Raw genomic sequence first — 21,625 nt, 5'->3', positions numbered from 1 at the left:
AGTTCCTGACATTCCTATGATTTTTATGCGCCTTTAACATTCTTCGATGCCCTCTTATTCCTGATATTCCTCTTTCAAATAGTCTGTCTATTTCTGCAACACCCATTTCTCCAAGTATCTTATGTTCCGTAACCATGTCTTACAAGATACTTTTTCAACCAGTATTGTAAGAACTAGTTCCTTTAGTCTTTCCTAGTAAGACATTCCTCTAAACATCGGGACAAGTCTTGTAGCAAGTCTTTTGACATTTTCTAGTTTCTCAGACAGGGCTTTATACTGGTGCTACGTACTCTGACACATGTCATATGTCCTCAAGGCCTCTTTGCTCATGTACTTAAATTCCGTTCTTATATTCTAAGCGCTCATACGATGACGTGACGCTCTGCACCTCAAGCGATATATTGAGTGTTATGCTTACCCCTGGGTCTTTCCCTTTTCTAAATTTTGTAGTGTCTGTCCATCCTGTCTGTATACAAGATCCGGCCTTCTCTCTCCTTCGCTTCTTTTCATACTCTTGTACTTTCCTGGAGTTAAAATACAACAGTCAACCGTTCATCCTTTCCTGAACCTTCTCCAAGTCCTCTTGTAACCTTTCCCTGTTTTCTCCGGTGTTTATTCGTCTCGTTAAAATTACGTCCTCCGCGAACAAGGATAAATAGTATTTTCCTCGTTACTCATGTCTCTTACGTATATCAGAAACGGTACTGGCGCCAGCAAGGACCCTTATAGAACACTGCTTCTCATGCTCATCAATTCCAGCACTTTGTTCCCTCCACTCAGATATTCCTTGGTCGAGTGAAGTACATTTTCTGTTATCCCCGGATGTTCTTCCAGTTTTGGTACAGTTAATTTCCTTCAAGAAAGAGCATAGTATTCCTTCTTACAATAAAGAAGTATGCAATCCACTCACCCCCTCTTCTGTTTAATGTCTGTTACCTTATTATATAACTCTAGTAGGCTTGCAACACAGGCTTTACCTTCCCTAAATCCATGTTTGCTATCCGGTGAGGCTTCTTTGTTATTCAGGTTCACCCACTCTTATTAGTACGGGCTCATTATTCATGTGGAAGCACTAAGCCCTCGACAGCTGTACAACATCAGGGAAATGGGAAGTGAGCAGGGTTTACCCAAGGATGGGAAAGGTAACTTTAATTTCCTGATTCAAAAGCCCTTCATTAGCGTCAAGGCGCCGCCCTCAGAATATCCTCTCCATTACCTTAGAGAGATTCCTCACGAGGCATGTCGGTCTATAGTTCCTTGCTGCCACTTTCTATCCACTTTTAAGAATAAAGTAACAATAGTCTGTATTTTACAGGCTTCTGCATTGTACCATGTTTCTACTGGGGTAAAGCGGACCTCATCAGGTCCCCTCCCTTTTAATATATTCAGTTACCGTAGCAGTTTCTTTACTTCATCCAGAGTTGGGGTCATGTCCAGCCTTCACTGATTTATCCAGCGTCTAATATTTCTGGTATCGTCCATGTTTCCTGGATGGCTACCTCCTGGAAGCTCTTGCTGATGTTGATACTTCGTACGTTTTACTCTTTTTTCCTCCACCTCCTCTTTCCCTCTCCAGGACATCTGTAAAAATTTCTGCTCAAATTAAAACCTTTGAAGCCTCGTAGCTAATGAATTGTTAATGGAATACTTGACGATATTCTCATTGTCTTAATGAAGTCACGCAGACTGACAGGAAAATGTCCGTGTCACCCACTGTGTGTGATTGAATATGAGAGAAGATAATATAGACAGCTTTTCCTTGCACTGTGTTACTATCGTATAGAATAGTGTAGCAGCACACTGCTGAGGCATACAATTTTTCTAAATAAAAAGCTATTCCTTTCCCAGATAATTAAAAAGAGAAGTATCCAACAAGTAGCACAGACAGCACTCACACTGCAGAAAGTGTTTAAAACACAAGGGTATCAACAAACACAAGAGTATCAACAAACACAAGGTCATCAACAAACACAACGTCATCAATGAACACAAGGTCGCCAACAAACAAGGTCATCAACAAACACAAGAGTATCAACAAACACAAGGGCATCAACAAACACAAGGGCATCAACAAACACAAGGGCATCAACAAACACAAGAGTATCAACAAACACAAGGGCATCAAGAAACACAAGGGTCTGTGTGTATTAAAGTTCGTGTAGGAGAAGGGGGTTGTATTTTGCCTCAAGTTTCCGACGTCTTCAGTAGACCTGAAACTCCTGAGCTCAACAAGTGTGAAATAAATTGTCTTGAGTTTTTCTGCTGTCTGGTAAAGACTAGGAGAGATGAGGGTGGGGAATGATGCTGGGAGAGATGAGGTGAAGGGGAATGATGATAGGAGATGAGGTGGAGGACGAGGCTGAGAGAAGAGTGGAGAAGATAAAGCTTGGAGATGAGATGAGAGAACGCTGCTGGGAGAGATGAGGTGGACAGAGGATGCTGGGAGATAAGATGTGGGTGATGCTGGGAGATAAGGTGAGGGAGGGAGGGATTCACACACACACACACACACACACACACACACACACACACACACACACACACACACACACACACACACACACACACACACACACACACACACACACTCACACACAATTTTGCGAGGAATTGACAGGGTGGACAGAGACAGGATGTTCCAAAGATGGGACACAGAAACAAGGGGTTACAATTAGAAGATGAGGTCTCAGATGATTCAAAGAGATATAAGAAAGTATTTCTTTAGTCACAGAGTTGTCAGGAAGTGGAATAGTCTGGCAAGAGACGTAGTGGAAGCAAAAACCATACATAGCTTTAAGACGAGGTATGATAAAGCTCATGGAGCAGGGAGAGAGAGGACCCAGCAGCGATCAGTGAAGAGGCGGGGCCAGGAGCTATGAATCGACCCCTGCAACCACAAATAGGTGAGTACAAATAGGTGAATACACACACACACTCACACTCAGCTGGAAGAGGTGCAGATAAGAACACCATTAAGTGTTCAGTAATATTTGTATCCACTCCTATTTTTATATTCCGAGGTACGTGTACTATAAGGGGACAATATACACTTGATATCTCCCCCTGGTTGCTGTATTCCACCAAGCTATTAGTGTAATGGGTACGATGACCTCCCCTGAGGTAGTGCTCACCAGGTTAGACCAACTCGCTGCTCCATGCTAACTACTCATCTTCCTCCTCTTCCTTCTGTTCCCCATTCCTCATCCTGTTCTCTGTCTCCCATTCCTTCTCTGCGTTCTGCTTGCCTATCTTGACACCGTCTATCTAGACAGGAGAAACGGAGGTGGTAAAGCTGATTCATTCATTTCTCGTACTGTCTCTGCGGGCTCGACCCACCATGCATCTTTACCAATCTATTTGTCTGGTTTGACATTTTAGAATTTTTTTTTTTGCACTTAATCGCCAGCTTTGTTAATATTAAATCCACTCCATAAGCTGGACTACTGAAGTGCTTTCTCTGAATACAAATTTCAGCTCTAAAAAAAGAGCTCTTCAATCCAGTTTGATGTTAACTCATTTCAGTTTAACCTAACAGATTACACACACACACACACACACACACACACACACACGTGTGTGTGTGTGTGCGGAAAAATAGTGAAATTCCAAGAGCTTCGTGATTCCTCACATTGCCAAGTACAAGCGGAAATCACCATATATATATATATATATATATATATATATATATATATATATATATATATATATATATATATATATATATATATATATATATGTCGTGCCGAATAGGCAGAACTTGCTATCTTGGCTTAAATAGCAACGCTCATCTTGCCATAGAGGACAAGTGAAAATTTGTGTATGCAATAATTTCGCCAAAATCATTCTGAACCTAACCAAAAAAATATGTTTCACTGTGTTTGTTTGGTATTAAATTATTGTAAACAAATCTAAAATATATTTAGTTGGGTTAAGCTAAAATAAATTGCGCTTGTTATAATAAGGTTAGGTAAGTTTTCTAAGTTCCTTTTGGTGCAAAATTATAAATTTTTACATCAACATTAATGAAAAAAATATATCTTTAAACGTATAAGAGAAAATTTTATAAAGGACTTAATTTTAAACGAGTTCTTGCTAATTAACCAGTTTTACATATTCGGCACGACATATATATATATATATATATATATATATATATATATATATATATATATATATATATATATATATATATATATATATATATATATATATATATATATATATATGTATATATATATATATATATATATAGGGAAAAAAGGTGAGTGGTGCGTTGAGGTATATGTGGAGTCAAAAAACGTTATCTATGGAGGCAAAGAAGGGAATGTATGAAAGTATAGTAGTACCAACACTCTTATATGGGTGTGAAGCTTGGGTGGTAAATGCAGCAGCGAGGAGACGGTTGGAGGCAGTGGAGATGTCCTGTCTAAGGGCAATGTGTGGTGTAAATATTATGCAGAAAATTCGGAGTGTGGAAATTAGGAGAAGGTGTGGAGTTAATAAAAGTATTAGTCAGAGGGCAGAAGAGGGGTTGTTGAGGTGGTTTGGTCATTTAGAGAGAATGGATCAAAGTAGAATGACATGGAAAGCATATAAATCTATAGGGGAAGGAAGGCGGGGTAGGGGTCGTCCTCGAAAGGGTTGGAGAGAGGGGGTAAAGGAGGTTTTGTGGGCAAGGGGCTTGGACTTCCAGCAAGCGTGCGTGAGCGTGTTAGATAGGAGTGAATGGAGACGAATGGTACTTGGGACCTGACGATCTGTTGGAGTGTGAGCAGGGTAATATTTAGTGAAGGGATTCAGGGAAACCGGTTATTTTCATATAGTCGGACTTGAGTCCTGGAAATGGGAAGTACAATGCCTGCACTTTAAAGGAGGGGTTTGGGATATTGGCAGTTTGGAGGGATATGTTGTGTATCTTTATATGTGTATGCTTCTAGACTGTTGTATTCTGAGCACCTCTGCAAAAACAGTGATAATGTGCGAGTGTGGTGAAAGTGTTGAATGATGATGAAAGTATTTTCTTTTTGGGGATTTTCTTTCTTTTTTTTGGGTCACCCTGCCTCGGTGGGAGACGGCCGACTTGTTGAAAAAAAAAAAATATATATATATATATATATATATTTATATATATATTTATATATATTTATATATATATTTATATATATATATATATATATATATATATTTATATATATATTTATATATATATATATATATATTATAGATATATATATAGTGTTCTTCAACTGATCTCTGAAAAGCTTCTGTCATTTATCTGCTTAACACTTTATTTTGTGTGGTAATATTTTGTCTCTGGTTAAAGTGTTTCTGCCACTGTTCTCATCTTCTTTCTCTTCTCTCCTTCCTCCCTCAATCTTTCATCCTCTAGTTGCGTCCACTTATTCTCCTCCCCTTCTTTCTTCCCCCTACATCTGCCCTTTTAAATGCATTATCATTTCTCATCTCTCATCCTCTGGTGTATGTGTAACATGATCACCGTCTGGACGCTTGATGAGAGAGGCAAATTGCTCTTCTCAACCCCTAGTCTGTAAAGGTTTTTCTTTACGTTGTTTGGCGGAGATTATAAACAAAGTGAGAGAGAGAGACAGACAGACGTAATCCTGTCTTAATCCTGTATGTGAAAGTTTTCTTCACGTCCTTTGACAGGGATAAACAAAGAGAGAGAGAGAGAGAGAGAGAGAGAGGTGATCTTGCATTCTCCACCTCACTGACTGAATGTTTTCCCAACCTTCTTGAACTGTGGGAGAACACAACAGCATCCTGGGAGATGAACTGAGCATCAGTGTTGTGCGTTATTAAATAACTGGCTCTAATACAATTTAGGTTCACTTTTACACATCAGGTGTCCTCATTAATTTCTTTTATCCGTCAGCTGGATACAAAACCTCTCTTTATTCATACATTAGATGAGTTTACACGGTTATTGTTTTAATCACAGCAGCTCAGCTCACTTGATCTTCTAAAACTTCAAGAAGAGGCTCAAATATTTTTTCCTATACTTCAGGAAGTGTTCATTGAACTGTTTCATGCACCAGGTGAGACCAGTAAATCTTTTCCTGCGTTATAAGGAGGCTCACTGCGCCATTTACTGGCCTTACGTATTTCTCCAAACAACCGTTGCGTGTTAAATGTTGCCTTCCTAGTGTCCATTGACACAAACTTGAGACCTCATGACTAATCATGTACACAGAAGAGTTGAATGGAGCCATTTCTCTGGTATTTACAGAGCTTGCAAATGTCGTTGCCATTATAAGCAATAAATATTACGAGAGGACAGTTTGCATGTGCAATATTGTCGTGTATGAGTAACGGGGCCATATTTCCTGCTGCAGGTCGGTGTGAGTCACAAATATGAGTGTTTTGGTAGTGTTGCGCAGGTGGGTGGGTGCTCTTAGCGTGTGTTGCTTCAGTGTTGCATGTTGGTAAGTGTGGCTCTCTCAGCCTTCCTCTAATGTTCTCTCTCTCTCTCTCTCTCTCTCTCTCTCTCTCTCTCTCTCTCTCTCTCTCTCTCTCTCTCTCTTTCTCTCTCTCTCCTCAAATTGACTCATCATGGTCAATTCCTTTTCAACAACTCATCTAAATTTTCACCCACCCAAGTGAGAAAACCTGTTCATCCACCAACCACCTTTACACTCATCCATCTTCCTCTCCACCCATTTACGATACTTCCCATCCATCAACCCACTTACACTACTTGCCATTAAAAATCAGCTCTTGTCTCAACAGGTGTTTCCCCCTCAACACCTGTCGTAAGAGTCGTGCAGAACACCTGCCTCATTACTAATATCAAACCATTAAAATTAGCCACACATTCCGTCATTTAAAAAAAAAAACACTGAATTTTTCCGCTCAGCTTGACTTCCGCCTAGATAGTCGGACGGGCAGAGAGAGAGAGAGAGAGAGAGAGAGAGAGAGAGAGAGAGAGAGAGAGAGAGAGAGAGAGAGAGAGAGAGAGAGAGAGAGAGAGAGAGAGAGAGAGAGAGAGAGAGAGAGAGAGAGAGAGAAGTAAAAAAAGAAAGGAAAGAGAATAAAGTCTGCAACAAAATCATCGTATTTCGTTTTTTAGTATTTTGGGAATATTTTCGCGTGCAAGGTTGTGTGTTTGGTTCCCTTTAATGTCGAGCTGTGAGGCAGCGGCTTCGGCTTCGTCCGGTAATGTCTTGTTTTGGGCCGCCGTTTGTTTACGGCTGTGTCGCGCTTTATTTATAGGCGAACTGGAGTTCATTTAAGATGGCTTGCGGTTCGGTCATGGTCGCCCCTGGGAAGGGATTTATTTATGGTAAGCCCGGGATTAATTTTATGGTCAGCTCAGGGTTGGTTTACCACCGGGGTTCCCGACGGCCGCCAAGGGGGGTCGTTTAGTGTACTCCACCAGGGGTTCGTTTTCGTCCCACGGGGCTCATTTTCGATTCCCACGGGTATACACGTCGGATACCCACGAGGTTCGTTTCTGGAACCCACCGTGTATGCCTGCTTTCAAACTGCTTTCCTATCAGAGTTAAGCTTGGAGCAAATCATTTCTTTACATCTAACAAATACACATGACTTCTGTGTCTGGTAACGTTTTTTCCCTCAATTCTAGAATGTGTCTCCGTGTTGCTCGCCAAAGTTTGCGCTTTCAGACATTCAAATCACTAAGATTGGCGAGCATTGAAATCCCCGTTAGGGTTCGTAAGAGCGTTCGGATCACTGAAATCAACTTTTAAGGTCCAATAAGAGCGTTCGGATCACTGAAATCAACTTTTAAGGTCCAATAAAAGCGTTCGGATCACTGAAATCAACTTTTAAGGTCCAATAAGAGCATTCGGAATGATTTCACTCCTTATTAAAGACGAAACTGCTTGCTTCAGGAATCACTAGAGACGAAGAGGTGGCCTCTGAGATAGAAATGTGTAGCAATATGACGTTAGATTAAGCTTCGAATGCGTGTAATACCGGAGTTAATGCGCGAGCGGCAGCGGAGCATCTGTAACAAACTTGTCTCGTAACTTCGACTCATGTTTACATGGATACGTGTTGACAGACACGTGAGACAGTTTAGTCTGGGAATGTCGCATAATTCCGGAACACCTGGCGCTCGTCGCGCTCAGCGGGAGGGAGGAAAGGTATGTATGTTGTGGTAGTTCCAGTGCTAGTGGTTGGAGTATTGGTGGTGGTGGTAGTAATGGCACAGTGGTAAAGTGTTCACTCTGGCTGAGGTTGGTCAGGATCTTGCTATCGTTCACAAGACTTGCAGTGGAATTTCTGTACTGCCAAGCAAGCGTTTAAATTTGGCTACAAATATTTGTCCTCGAAACTCACTGATCTACCTCTCCGAGGTCATGGGTCCCCACTATATACACAGATACAAGCACATAAACAGACAGACATATATACATGCACATACAGGCCATGGCACTGAAACATTCCTGACTCGTTTCAATACATACATTTTACCCATCTACTGCATGAATACTCCATTTTTTATCTTCCCCAAATTCACAATTCACCAGGCAGAAATGACGAGGTGGGAGGGAGAGGCAGCCTGTTTCCCTGCACGCAACGTAACACTTGCCTGCACGCAACGTAACACTTCCCTGCACGCAACGTAACACTTCCCTGCACGCAACGTAACACTTCCCTGCACGCAACGTAACACTTCCCTGCACGCAACGTAACACTTCTCTGCACGCAACGTAACACTTCTCTGCACGCAACGTAACACTTCTCTGCACGCAACGTAACACTCCCCTGCAGGCAACAAACACTTTTTCGCACGCAACAACTCTTTGCACTCAACACTGCACTCAACACTGTACTTAACTACGTTACTCATGAGAATGAGAGAGAAAGAGTACGTGGGCCAGACAGCAAATGGCTTAGAGTCCACACTGAGGCTGTCTGCTGAGATGGACTCTCAACTTATATCTAGATTAAAGAGTTCCGTATATTATCCAGGTGTTTGTAGAAGTCATCAACACAATTCTGAATCAAAGTTGCATAAACTGGTTGCAGTGTCAGCTTCAATATCTTGAAACTCCACTAACTTTGTCAGTTTTGTGAAATTATTGCATATGAATCTGTAAAAATGCAATGCCTGTGAGTCAAGGATAGTAAAGCAGAGAGCTGACTCACTCTCCAAGCCTCCGCTGCCTTCGGTCGCCGCCGCCCTGAAAACAGAGGGAAAATTTGCCGTTCCATATTGGAAAAATGACATGGAATGTCACTGAAAGCATGGGGTTATAACTGCCTCTACATAACTAGGACTCTTTTTATCGTAAGTACTCATGTTATTCCAGTGCGCACCACTGCTATGACTAATACAGCCATCTGCTTCAACTACTACTAGTAGTAACCTGGTTCAGTGTCAACTGATCGTCCTGCTGAAGTTGCTGAACTAACGTCAGGAATCAGTTGCTTTCAGTTTACCCCAGTACAGCATCTAGTTGAGTTCTGTGCTTGCAGAGTTCTTGTCCAGCTGATACTGTATTGTCTTCGCGGTGACAGCCTCAGCGTGTAGCTTGTTCCATTCTGCTTTAATTCTCTTTGTAAACCCCCCCAAAATACGTACATTTGTGGTGCATTTCTCGAATTATGAACACATTTTGTATTCTAGTTCTTGTGTGTGTGTAGGTTAATTACTGTTTCTATCGGTTTCCTGTGAGCATCTGTTAGAATCTTCTCGCCGTCGTCTGTGTTAATGTGTGTGAAAGTGTACTCACCTCTTTGTACTCACCTATTTGGGGTTGCAGGAGTCGATTCATAGCTCCTGGCCCCGCCTCTTTACTGGACGCTACTAGGTGCTCTCTCCATTCTCCATGAGCTTTATCGAACCTTTTCTTAAAGCTATGTATGGATCCTACTTCCTCTACCTCACTCTCCAGATTGTTCCATTTCCTGACAACACTGTACTCACCTATTTGTACTCACCTATTTGTGGTTGCAGGGGTCGAGTCCTAGCTCCTGGCCCCGCCTCTTCACCGGTTGCTACTAGGCCCTCTCTCTCCCCGCTCCATGAGCTTTATCAAACCTCGTCTTAAAACTGTGTATGGTTCCTGCCTCCACTACGTCATTTTCTAGGCTATTCCACTGCCTTACAACTCTATGACTGAAGAAATACTTCCTAATATCTCTCTGACTCATTTGTGTCTTCAACTTCCAATTGTAGCCTCTTGTTTCTGTGTCCCCTCCCTGGAACATCCTGTGTGTGTGTGTGTGTGTGTGTGTGTGTGTGTGTGTGTGTGTGTGTGTGTGTGTGTGTGTGTGTGTGTGTGTATTAATGTGTGGGTTATACAATGAAGAATGATATTAATCCTCGCTACCTAACTGCTAAAAAAATTCACGTTTTTATTCGCACAGCCGGGCAAATATTAATAAAAATCCAGTGAGACTAGTATAGGTACTGGAAAACGAGGTCATTTACTCTCATAGAGTGAATATTTTATACCTTGTTAATTCAATACCAGAGTATATTGCTATGTTGTGTCCCACGTCGTCCCAAGTTGCTGTGTGTGAGTCTGGGATGTCCCATGCTATAGTGGGTGAGCCTGGGATGTCCCACGTCATGACAAGTTCTTGTGGGTGAGTCTGGGATGTTCCACGTTGTAGTGGGTGAGTCTGGGATGTCCCACATTATAGTGGGTGAGTCTGAGATGTCCCACGTTATAGTGGGTGAGTCTGGGATGTCCCACGCTATTGTGGATGGGCTTGGGATGTTCCACGTTATAGTGGGTGAGTCTGGGATGTTCCACGTTATAGTGGGTGAGTGTGTGATGTCCCACGTTGTAGTGGGTGAGTCTGGGATGCCCCACGTTATAGTGGGTGATTCTGTGATGTCCCACGTTATAGTGGGTGAGTCTGGGATGTTCCACGTTATAGTGGGTGAGTCTGGGATGCCCCACGTTATAGTGGGTGATTCTGAGATGTTCCACGTTATAGTGGGTGAGTGTGTGATGTCCCACGTTATAGTGGGTGAGTCTGGGATGTTCCACGTTATAGTGGGTGAGTCTGGGATGCACCACGTTATAGTGGGTGAGTCTGAGATGTTCCACGTTATAGTGGGTGAGTGTGTGATGTCTCACGTTATAGTGGGTGAGTCTGGGATGTTCCACGTTATAGTGGGTGAGTCTGGGATGTCCCACGTTATAGTGGGTGAGTCTGGGATGTCCCACGTTATAGTGGGTGAGTCTGGGATGTCCCACGTTATAGTGGGTGAATCTGGGATGTCCCACGTTATAGTGGGTGAGTCTGGGATGTCCCACGTTGTAGTGGGTGAGTCTGGGATGTCCCACGTTATAGTGGGTGAGTCTGGGATGTCTCACGTTATAGTGGGTGAGTCTGGGATGTCCCACGTTATAGTGGGTGAGTCTGGGATGTTACACGTTATAGTGAGTGAATCTGGGATGCCCCACGTTATAGTGGGTGAGTCTGAGATGTCCCAAGTTATAGTGGGTGAGCCTGGGATGTCCCACTTTATAGTGTGTGAATCTGGGATGTCCCACGTTATAGTGGGTGAGTCTGAGATGTCCCACGTTATAGTGGGTGAGTCTGGGATGCCCCACGTTATAGTGGGTGAGTCTGAGATGTCCCAAGTTATAGTGGGTGAGTCTGAGATGTTCCACGTTATAGTGGGTGAGTCTGGGATGCCCCACGTTATAGTGGGTGAGTCTGGGATGTCTCACGTTATAGTGGGTGAGTCTGGGATGTCCCACGTTATAGTGGGTGAGTCTGGGATGTTACACGTTATAGTGGGTGAATCTGGGATGCCCCACGTTATAGTGGGTGAGTCTGAGATGTCCCAAGTTATAGTGGGTGAGCCTGGGATGTCCCACTTTATAGTGGGTGAATCTGGGATGTCCCACGTTATAGTGGGTGAGTCTGAGATGTCCCACGTTATAGTGGGTGAGTCTGGGATGCCCCACGTTATAGTGGGTGAGTCTGAGATGTCCCAAGTTATAGTGGGTGAGTCTGAGATGTTCCACGTTATAGTGGGTGAGTCTGGGATGTCCCACGTTATAGTGGGTGAGTCTGGGATGTCCCACGTTATAGTGGGTGAATCTGGGATGTCCCACGTTATAGTGGGTGAGTCTGGGATGCCCCACGTTATAGTGGGTGAGTCTGAGATGTCCCACGTTATAGTGGGTGAGTCTGGGATGTCCCACGTTATAGTGGGTGAGTCTGGGATGCCCCACGTTATAGTGGGTGAGTCTGGGATGTCCCACGTTATAGTGGGCGAGTCTGGGATGTCCCACGTTATAGTGGGTGAGTCTGGGATGTCCCACGTTATAGTGGGTGAGTCTAGGATGCCCCACGTTATAGTGGGTGAGTCTAGGATGCCCCACGTTATAGTGGGTGAGTCTGGGATGCGTGGGACAAGAGCTGGAGACCGGCAACTTCTACCAGGTGCGAAGGAAGGATGGAACAATTTCTCTCTCTCTCTCTCTCTCTCTCTCTCTCTCTCTCTCTCTCTCTCTCTCTCTCTCTCTCTCTCTCTCTCTCTCTCTCTCTCTCTCTCTCGTGTGTGACGGAGGAAAGAATCTTTCCTTCTGCCTGCTTCTTCTTCCTTACACACTCATTCTTACCTCTCCTTCTCGTCTTCCCTCCTTTCTCCCTTTCTTTCACTTCATTCTCTCGCTTCCACTTCTCTGTCTTCCTTACTTCCTTGTTCCTCTCCTTCTCTTCCTCCTCCTCGCTTCCCTCCATCACTTCTGCTTTACACTGGTCATTATATTGATGGAGTAATCGAGAATTGTATCTCTCCTTCTCGATTACTTAATTTCTCCCTCTCGATTACTTAATTTCTCCCTCTCGATTACTTAATTTCTCCCTCTCGATTACTTTATTTCTCCCTCTCGATTACTTAATTTCTCTCTCTCGATTACTTAATTTCTCCCTCTCGATTACTTTATTTCTCCCTCTCGATTACTTAATTTCTCCCTCTCGATTACTTTATTTCTCCCTCTCGATTACTTAATTTCTCCCTCTCGATTACTTAATTTCTCCCTCTCGATTACTTTATTTCTCCCTCTCGATTACTTAATTTCTCTCTCTCGCGTTACATTTGCTTTATTAACCTCACGATCGCTGCTCTGACGACGCACCCCTAGTGCAACACGGCCACACGGGTTTACCGCTCCAGTTATGCTCTACATAATTCAGTGCGATGTATCGAAAACAGGCATAATGATAATTGTAATTAATAATTTAATAATATTTAATAATTTAATATATAATAATAAAATAATATTTATTTAATAATAATTTAATAATAGTCAAAAACTGAGTCTTAGAAATATTTCACAAATTCTAATTTGTCTTTGAAACTCGTTTTGAAAAGTGAAGTGCAGGAGACAAGTGGATTTTTTTCTTAAATTTTGCTCTCTGTGTGAGGCTGAGCAGAACTTACGGGAGTGAAAAATAAATTTCCTGACTCACACTCTCAGCACTGTCCGGGTGTTGATCCGAGGTGCTGATCTCAGCCCCAGCGAAGTGATGATCTCAGCCCCAGCGAAGTGATGATCTCAGCCCCAGCGAAGTGATGATCTCAGCTCCAGCGAAGTGATGATCTCAGCTCCAGCGAAGTGATGATCTCAGCCCCAGCGAAGTGATGATCTCAGCTCCAGCGAAGTGATGATCTCAGCCCCAGCGAAGTGATGATCTCAGCTCCAGCGAAGTGATGATCTCAGCCCCAGCGAAGTGATGATCTCAGCTCCAGCGAAGTGATGATCTCAGCCCCAGCGAAGTGAGGATCTCAGCCCCAGCGAAGTGATCTCAGCCCCAGCGAAGTGATGATCTCAGCCCCAGCGAGGTGCTGATCTCAACTCCAGCGAGATGCTGATCTCAGCTACATACATATGTAAGATATTTCACAGTCCACATTCGCCTTAATTATGCCGTGACCAGTAAACAAAGGACTCCCTTATTTTCACCTAACTTCGTCTCGTTGTGATGAAGATCAGCTGATCATTAGTGATGTTTCAACTTGCATGTCTAGACGTGTTTGATGAGTTGATGGATTGATGATTGGTTGGCCCATCGTTTAGAATTAATGGACTGGTGCGATATTGAGAGGCGGGTTTCAACTCTTGCTGCTAATGTCTGCCCAGCTAAGTGCTCTCAATTTCATTTAGATTCACTGTGTTGTTGGTGCTCTCCCTCGCCACGTTCTTCCCTCACCCTTCCCTTCCCAGACACCCCCTTTCCACACCCACTTTCCCACACTGTCCTTCCCACACCCTCCTTCCCACACCCTCCCTTCCCACACCCTTCTCACGCCCTTCCCATACCCTCCCTTCCCACACCCTCCCTTCCCACACCCTCCTCACACCCTTCCCACACCCTTCCCATACCCTTTCCACACCCTCCCTTCCCACACCCTCCTCACACCCTTCTCGCACCCTCCCTTCCCACACCCTCCCTTTTCACACTCTCCCCACACACTTCTTCCCACACCCTTTCCTTCCATCCTTCCTTCCCACGATGCATCCATCACTCCTACACACACACTTCACCCTCCTTTTCAACCCCCTCCCTCCCTCCCTCCCTCCATGCTCACACCTCTCTGGCTAATCCATATTCGTGACCTGCCCGTCTCCACGCCCTCTCCTGGAATCCTCAGGTCTTTAAACTTGCAGAAATACTTCCATCAAGTTTCTTATCCAACCGCTGCCTCCTTCTTGGCCTCCTTCTTTTTCCTCCTCCTCTTCCTCCTCCTCCTCTTCGTCTTGCGTCCAGACGTCCCACGAGACGAAGTGAGGCTGCATCTTCAAGGAAAATGTCTCCCAGCACATCCACAGGTGGTGGACAATCTGACAAGCCAGGGAGACTGATCTCTAGATACACACACACACACACACACACACACACACACACACACACACACACACACACACACACACACACACACACACACACACACACACACACACATACACACACACACACACACTGTTCAACACGAGATATATCCGCCCAGGATATCAATTAAGGATAATCATCAGGGATAACCACCTTTGGATAATCAGCCCGTATAATTAGCTTGGATAGTCACCCCAGTGTTGATTATCTGCTGAGTGAGCTCCTTCACACAAAGAGGAGAGCTGATCAAAGAGTTCTATAGGAATATACACTTCCTTTGTTCTGATTTACAAAGGGATACTCGCTGTGAACCCATCAGAGTCGTTCTGGCGTGTCCGTGTACATCCTCTCTTACTGTATACTGTTATATGTAGACTTTTGTGACTTGCCAGAAAGAGGAGTGTGCCACACACACACACACACACACACACACACACACACACACACACACCAAAAGAGAAGTATTCCTGTTTGTAGGTGTCAAAATAATGAGGATAAAAACTGATGAAATTAAGAAATGGCTGTGAAATATACAGCACGAGCATACACCTGTGAAATATACAGCACGAGGATACAGCTATGAAATACAGCACGAGCATACAGCTATGAAATATACAACACGTTACCTGGAGGTTACCTGGAGGTTACCTGGAGGTTATTCCGGGGATCAACGCCCCCGCGGCCCGGTCCATGACCAGGCCTCCCGATGGATCAGGGCCTGATCAACTAGGCTGTTACTGCTGGCCGCACGCAGTCCAACGTACGAGCCACAGCCCGGCTGATCCGGCACTGACTTTAGGTATCTGTCCAGCTCTCTCTTGAAGGCAGCCAGGGGTTTATTGGCAATTCCCCTAATGCTTGATGGGAGGCTGTTGAACAGTTTTGGGCCCCGGACACTTATGGTGTTTTCCCTTAGTGTACCAATGGCGCCCCTACTTTTTATTGGGGGCATTTTGCATCGCCTGCCCAGTCTTTTACTTTCGTAGGGAGTGATTTCTGTGTGCAGATTTGGGACCATTCCTTCCAAGATTTTCCAAGTGTAGATTATGATATATCTCTCCCTCCTGCGTTCCAACGAGTACAAGTCAAGTGCTTCCAAGCGTTCCCAGTAGTTAAGGTGCTTGACAGAACTTATACGTGCAGTGAAGGATCTCTGTACACTCTCTAGATCTGCGATTTCACCTGCTTTGAATGGAGATGTTAGTGTACAGCAGTATTCCAGCCTAGAGAGAACAAGTGATTTGAAAAGGATCATCATGGGCTTGGCATCTCTCGTTTTGAAAGTTCTCATTATCCATCCTATCATTTTCTTTGCACGTGCGATCGTGGCACTGTTGTGATCCTTGAAAGTGAGATCCTCAGACATTACTACTCCCAGGTCCCTTACATTATTTTTCCGCTCTATTGTATGGCCGGAGTCAGTAGTATACTCTGTTCTAGTTATTATCTCCTCCAGTTTTCCATAACGGAGTAGTTGGAATTTGTCCTCATTGAACATCATATTGTTTACCGTTGCCCACTGGAAAACTTTGTTTATATCTTCTTGCATACAGCTGTGAAATATACAGCACGAGCATAAAGCTATGAAATATACAACACGAGCATACAGCTGTGAAATATACAGCACGAGCATAAAGCTATGAAATATACAGCACGAGCATAAAGCTATGAAATATACAGCACGAGCATACAGCTGTGAAATATACAGCACGAGCATACAGCTATAAAATATACAACACGAGCATACAGCTATGAAATATACAGCACGAGCATACAGCTATGAAATATACAGCACGAGCATACAGCTATGAAATATACAGCACGAGCATACAGCTATGAAATATACAACACGAGCATACAGCTGTGAAATATACAACACGAGCATACAGCTATAAAATATACAACACGAGCATACAGCTATGAAATATACAGCACGAGCATACAGCTGTGAAATATACAACACGAGCATACAGCTATAAAATATACAACACGAGCATACAGCTGTGAAATATACAACACGAGCATACAGCTATAACATATACAACACGAGCATACAGCTGTGAAATATACAGCACGAGCATACAGCTATGAAATATACAGCACGAGCATACAGCTGTGAAATATACAGCACGAGCATACAGCTATGAAATATACAACACGAGCATACAGCTGTGAAATATACAACACGAGCATACAGCTGTGAAATATACAGCACGAGCATACAGCTATAACATATACAACACGAGCATACAGCTGTGAAATATACAGCACGAGCATACAGCTATGAAATATACAGCACGAGCATACAGCTGTGAAATATACAGCACGAGCATACAGCTATGAAATATACAACACGAGCATACAGCTGTGAAATATACAACACGAGCATACAGCTGTGAAATATACAGCACGAGCATACAGCTATAACATATACAACACGAGCATACAGCTGTGAAATATACAGCACGAGCATACATCTGTGAAATATACAGCACGAGCATACATCTGTGAAATATACAGCACGAGCATACATCTGTGAAATATACAGCACGAGCATACAGCTGTGAAATATACAGCACGAGCATACAGCTATGAAATATACAGCACGAGCATACAGCTGTGAAATATACAGCACGAGCATACAGCTATGAAATATACAACACGAGCATACAGCTGTGAAATATACAACACGAGCATACAGCTGTGAAATATACAGCACGAGCATAAAGCTATGAAATATACAACACGAGCATACAGCTATAACATATACAACACGAGCATACAGCTGTGAAATATACAACACGAGCATACAGCTGTGAAATATACAACACGAGCATACAGCTGTGAAATATACAGCACGAGCATACATCTGTGAAATATACAGCACGAGCATACATCTGTGAAATATACAGCACGAGCATACATCTGTGAAATATACAGCACGAGCATACATCTGTGAAATATACAGCATGAACATACAGCTGTGAAATATACAACACAAAATATACAACAGTCAAATATACAGCACACAAACACACACCTTTGACAGGCTAACCAGACATTGCGCGACTCCTTACGGGCTTAGCGCTTCCCCAGGTCATAATGATGCCCTGTGCCCCTCTAACGGCCGTAGTTACGTCTAAAGAAAGGAGCTGCTTTCAGGGAAATTCCCTGCAGGGAAATTCCCTGCAGTAATGGCTTGCTAAGGATTTTCTCCTGACATCTATATTGACCGGGAATAAACAAGCCAACACCGTCACTATAACCTAAATTGTGTAAGTTTTGGTCATTACGTTTGTTTCCCTGCCGCTTTATTTTTCCCCCAGATTATCCCCGGATATTCCTCCCCCGGATTGTTCTCAGCTGTTATCCTTGATATTATCCCCAGATATTATCGTAAAAATTATTTTCAAATATTCTGCGTATTTCCCCAGAGATTCTCAAATTATCCCCATATATCTCCTGGATTATCCTCACATCATCGCTAAATATCCCCAGATATCAACTAGATTATTTTCCAATTATTCCCCAAAAATCTGTCATATCATCCCCAGATATCCATTTAATCCAGCGGCTATCCAATGTTTTTTTCTCTCAATATCAGCATTTAATACAGAGAAACATTTTCTAAACAGGAAAACTTGTGTTAAATTTATAATTAGACTACATTTACAATTAGATTATGTTGATGTGGATCAGTACAAGATGGTGATCCTGGCCTCAGGAGCATCCTGGGGTCGTACCAGGGAGATAACAGTATTTCCTGCATCTCTTTCTCATTGTATCCCGCGTGGATGCTGCGAATTTTTGGAGACTCCAGTCTCCTCCCTGGAACATGGTTTTTACCTGTCACCGCTCCTCCTCCTTTAAGGGTATTCTCCCAGTCAGTATCACTCGTGAAGACATGCTGTGACTGTCGGCATTCCTCCTGAAGGCATTCCTACTGTCAGAATTTCTCTTGAAGTCATGCTGTGACTGTCAGCATAACTTGTGGAGACATTTCCGGCTTGTCATCATCGCCTGACAGCTGTGTTGTCAGCATCGCCTGACAGCTGTGTTGTCAGCATCGCCTGACAGCTGTGTTGTCAGCATCGCCTGACAGCTGTGTTGTTAGCATCGCCTGACAGCTGTGTTGTCAGCATCGCCTGACAGCTGTGTTGTCAGCATCGCCTGACAGCCGTGTTGTCAGCCAGACATAAGATCTGTTTATGTCAGCATAAATCCCACTAACACGTCACGACGTATTTCAACTGTCTTTTTCCCAAGCTAGGAAGATTTAACTTCCGGAAGATTTAACTTCCGGGAGATTTAACTTCCGGGATATTTAACTTCCGGGAGATTTAACTTCCGGGAGATTTAACTTCCGGAAGATTTAACTTCCGGAAGATTTAACTTCCGGAAGATTTAACTTCCGGAAGATTTAACTTCCGGAAGATTTAACTTCCGGAAGATTTAACTTCCGGAAGATTTAACTTCCGGAAGATTTAACTTCCGGAAGATTTAACTTCCGGAAGATTTAACTTTCTGATATTCAGTAATAATAAAGTGGCTTTAACCATAGTTAAACACTTATAGGTAAAGTGTAAACATACACACACTCATTAATAAAATTTGATAACTTTCTCCAATAAAGTTATTCACGTGTCTTGTTCACCAATAAAGACAATAAAATAAATCTGAAACCCCCAGTTTATTTCAAGTCCTAAAATGGTGTCCCACTGTCATATATTTTTCACAGCCTCCTCCCACTGGAGGTTCCTGGTGTATATCTTACACGCCTCACGAGACCATAACTAAGTCGAATTCTTTTTGAGGTTTGTATAATCTCCTTTCAGTTCCCCAGATCTGTATATATGCAACCCCATCATTGCTTGAAACCAGTTTCCCTTCGTACTGTGCTGTTGAATATTCTCTTCACATATACCTCTTCACTTGTGGTTAATTAAGTTTTCAGAAGAGAATTTCTCTGGGATATGACGCAAGAAAGAAGGAGCACTGCAACAGGCCTACTGGCCCATGTTAGGCAAGTCCAAGTCACACCAACTAAAGAAGTAGTGAGATTTAAGAGTCGGAAATGAATTGGTAACATTCGTACAAGTGTGTCTCTCAGCCGTGTTCCTGAGGGCCCTCGGCTGTGTTCCTGAGGGCACTCGGCTGTGTTCCTGAGGGCTCCGGCTCTGTTCCTGAGGGCCATCGGCTGTTTTTCTAAGAGTATGTCGCTGGGACACGTTCCAATATTCGGCCCGAAAGCTGAAAACGAAGTATTTTGATTATATATTTTTTATGATATTTGGGAATAGATGCTGTGTAAACAACAGACGCCTCAAAACAGCTGGAATCGCAGTTAACGGAAGACTACACCAATCGGAATTACAACTAACAGTAACCATAGTAAACAGGAACCACAGCAGGAACCACAGTAAACCATAGAAGGAATCACAGTAAACAGGAGCCTCAATTAACAGGAACTTCATTCAGCAGAATCACAACCACAAGGAACCACAGCTAACAGGAACCATCACCATCATGAATTTTAAAGAATAAGAATCGTGGAAGAGAGAAATAACAACTAGAATCAATAACAACAAAAACCTTGAGACGCTGAAATCACAGTCAACCGAAATTATGAGCAACAGAAATCATGAGCAACTGGAACCACAACCAACAGACGAGGGTGTCGTGTGACCTGATTCTCCCAGAGGTCAGGGCCAACAGCGCCCTGTGACCAGACCCGACCAAAGGCCATAACTAGGCGTCCATTCGGTCTGACAGCCCATTCAGGCTGACAGCCCATTCCAGCAAGCGACATCAAAAGGTTCCCATCGTGGACACATGTACGTCCCAGATGGTTGGTTACTCAAGATAGCCTAATTAACCAGACGTAGAGAGACAGTGCGAGCAACCTAACATAGTTCTGAAGACTCGTTCAAATAATTGAAAGATGTGTGTAGTGTGTTATAATGGCGGGAAAACACAATAAAGCCACAACAAAAATATTGATTACTACATGCAAACAAATGGTAGAAAATACCGACAATATGAAAACACAAAACAGTGTTTCGTCCACTTAGTGGACTTTTACAAGTCACTGATGACTGGAAAAACCTAGTGCCTGGGAGAAAGTGTCAATAAAGGATCTCATTCCGCTGCCTTTATGTGTTTGTTTCCACGATTACTGCATCATGGATATACATTCAAACATTAACCAATAATGAAGTGTCTCAAGGATCAGTGCTTTTCTGGTGGTGGTCATAAATTTTTTAAAGGACTTGCATAAGGAAACCTTTATACACACACACACACACACACACATATATATATATATATATATATATATATATATATATATATAATATGTAAAAAGAGAGCAAATGAGAGAGTGGGTGAGATGTTATCAACAAATTTTGTTGAAAATAAGAAAAAGTTTTGGAGTGAGATTAACAAGTTAAGAAAGCCTAGAGAACAAATGGATTTGTCAGTTAAAAATAGGAGAGGAGAGTTATTAAATGGAGAGTTAGAGGTATTGGGAAGATGGAGGGAATATTTTGAGGAATTGTTAAATGTTGATGAAGATAGGGAAGCTGTGATTTCGTGTATAGGGCAAGGAGGAATAACATCTTGTAGGAGTGAGGAAGAGCCAGTTGTGAGTGTGGGGGAAGTTCGTGAGGCAGTAGGTAAAATGAAAGGGGGTAAGGCAGCCGGGATTGATGGGATAAAGATAGAAATGTTAAAAGCAGGTGGGGATATAGTTTTGGAGTGGTTGGTGCAA

The 21,625-nt window shown here is 43.1% G+C and overlaps 1 protein-coding gene across 2 annotated transcripts in view; it reads left to right on the top strand.

The window, feature by feature from the left end:
- Positions 1 to 21,625, top strand: part of LOC138853311 (kin of IRRE-like protein 2) — a 217,184-nt gene that overhangs the window by 111,329 nt on the left and 84,230 nt on the right. The window contains exon 1 of one of the 2 annotated variants that reach the window (XM_070089315.1): positions 8,033 to 8,126. The exons of the other annotated variant lie outside the window; for it this stretch is intronic. The gene's annotated coding sequence lies outside the window, so the exon portion shown is untranslated. Of the gene's footprint in view, positions 1 to 8,032; positions 8,127 to 21,625 lie in introns of those variants that run through there. 2 annotated transcript variants of the gene reach the window in all.

This window comes from Cherax quadricarinatus, chromosome 28, assembly GCF_038502225.1.
Source record: "Cherax quadricarinatus isolate ZL_2023a chromosome 28, ASM3850222v1, whole genome shotgun sequence".
Classification (NCBI taxonomy): domain Eukaryota; kingdom Metazoa; phylum Arthropoda; class Malacostraca; order Decapoda; family Parastacidae; genus Cherax; species Cherax quadricarinatus.
The sequence above is the reverse complement of the archived record's forward strand: the minus strand, read 5'-3'. Positions and strand labels throughout refer to the sequence as shown.